A 2,267-nucleotide genomic window follows, 5' to 3' on the forward strand; every position below is an offset into this window, starting at 1 on the left:
GTTGCATCTCTCTTATTCACAAGCTAAAATTTTCACATCCACTTCTCCCTCTAATAAACAAATGACTTGTGCTCTTTTGATTGCTTTCATTGTAGTAATATTTGTGTTCTAATATATAATAATATTCTAATATTTCTAAGATATAATAATCAATATATTTTAGAAAGCAAATGAGTGTATTATATGGCCATTGTGTCAGGATATATCAACCCAACCAAATATCATCCCTTTGAAATGTAATCTAAATGCATTTTTATTTTGAATGTACATATAGATCAGTGTAATTTTAGTGGTCGTTAGTGTCAAGAAGTTAACCATAGAGCAATGGAAGAAGGTGGCCTGGTCTGATGAATAACATTTTCTTTTACAAGACATGGGTGCGTGTGCGTCGCTTACCTGGGGAACACATGGCACCAGGATGCACTATGAAGAAGGCAAGCCGGCGGAGGCAGTGTGATGCTTTCTTGCAATGTTCTGCTTGGAAACCTTAGGTCCTGCCATCCATGTGGATGTTACGTTGACACGTACCACCTACCTAAGCATTGTTGCAGACCCTTTCATGGAAACGGTATTCCCTGGTAGCTGTGGCCTCTTTCAGCAGGATAATGTGCCCTGCCACAAAGCAAAAGTGGTTCAAGAATGGTTTGAGGAGCACAACAAGTTTGAGGCGTTGACTTGGCCTCCAGATTCCCCATATCTCAATCCAATTGAGCATCTGTGGGATGTGCTGAAAAAACAAGTCCGATCCATCGAGGCCCCACCTCGCAACTTACAAGACTTAAAGGATCTGCTGCTAACATCTTGGAGCCAGATACCACAGAACACCTTCAGGGGTCTAGTGGAGTCCATGCATCGATCTGAGCAGGGCAGTTTTGGCAGCAAAAGGGGGACCAACACAATATTACGTCATAATGTTATGTGACCGGTTTGCTCTGGAACAAGTAATGGATTAATAACACCAAAGATTGCCCGTTTGATATACAGTGAAACAGTTTGAGTGCCGATACTGGGTGGATATCGCACGGCTGGAAAAGGCTCTCAGCCAATCAGATTCGAGAACCAGAAAGAACTGTTGTATATATGTATATACACTCACCTAAAGGATTATTAGGAACACCATACTAATACTGTGTTTGACCCCCTTTCGCCTTCAGAACTGCCTTAATTCGATGTGGCCTTGATTCAACAAGTTGCTGAAAGCATTCTTTAGAAATGTTGGCCCGTATTGATAGGATAGCATCTTGCAGTTGATGGAGATTTGTGGGATGCACATCCAGGGAATGACGCTCCCGTTCCACCACATCCCAAAGGGTGCTCTATTGGGTTGAGATCTGGTGACTGTGGGGGCCATTTTAGTACAGTGAACTCATTGTCATGTTCAAGAAACCAATTTGAAATGATCCGAGCTTTGTGACATGGTGCATTATCCTGCTGGAAGTAGCCATCAGAGGATGGGTACTTGGTGGTCATAAAGGGATGGACATGGTCAGAAACAATGCTCAGGTAGGCCGTGGCATTTAAACGATGCCCAATTGGCACTAAGGGGCCTAAAGTGTGCCAAGAAAACAGCCCCCACACCATTACACCACCACCACCAGCCTGCACAGTGGTAACAAGGCATGATGGATCCATGTTCTCATTCTGTTTACGCCAAATTCTGACTCTACTATCTGAATGTCTCAACAGAAATCGAGACTCATCAGACCAGGGAACATTTTTCCAGTCTTCAACTGTTCAATTTTGGTGAGCTCGTGCAAATTGTAGCCTCTTTTTCCTATTTGTAGTGGAGATGAGTAGTACCCGGTGGGGTCTTCTGCTGTTGTAGCCCATCCGCCTCAAGGTTGTGCGTGTTGTGGCTTCACAAATGCTTTGCTGCATTCCTCGGTTGTAACGAGTGGTTATTTCAGTCAAAGTTGCTCTTCTATCACCTTGAATCAGTCGGCCCATTCTCCTCTGACCTCTAGCATCAACAAGGCATTTTCGTCCACAGGACTGCCGCTTACTGGATGTTTTTCCCTTTTCACACCATTCTTTGTAAACCCTAGAAATGGTTGTGCATGAAAATCCCAGTAACTGAGCAGATTGTGAAATACTCAGACCGGCCCGTCTGGCACCAACAACCATGCCACGCTCAAAATTGCTTAAATCACCGGTAACACTTTAGAATAATGGTCATTAGTTAACATTAGTTAATGTATTAACTAACATGAACTAACCATGAGCAGTACATTTGATACTGTATTTGTTCATCTTTGTTAACGTTAGTT

Source organism: Gobio gobio, assembly GCF_949357685.1.
Source record: "Gobio gobio genome assembly, chromosome: 11".
Lineage (NCBI taxonomy): Eukaryota > Metazoa > Chordata > Actinopteri > Cypriniformes > Gobionidae > Gobio > Gobio gobio.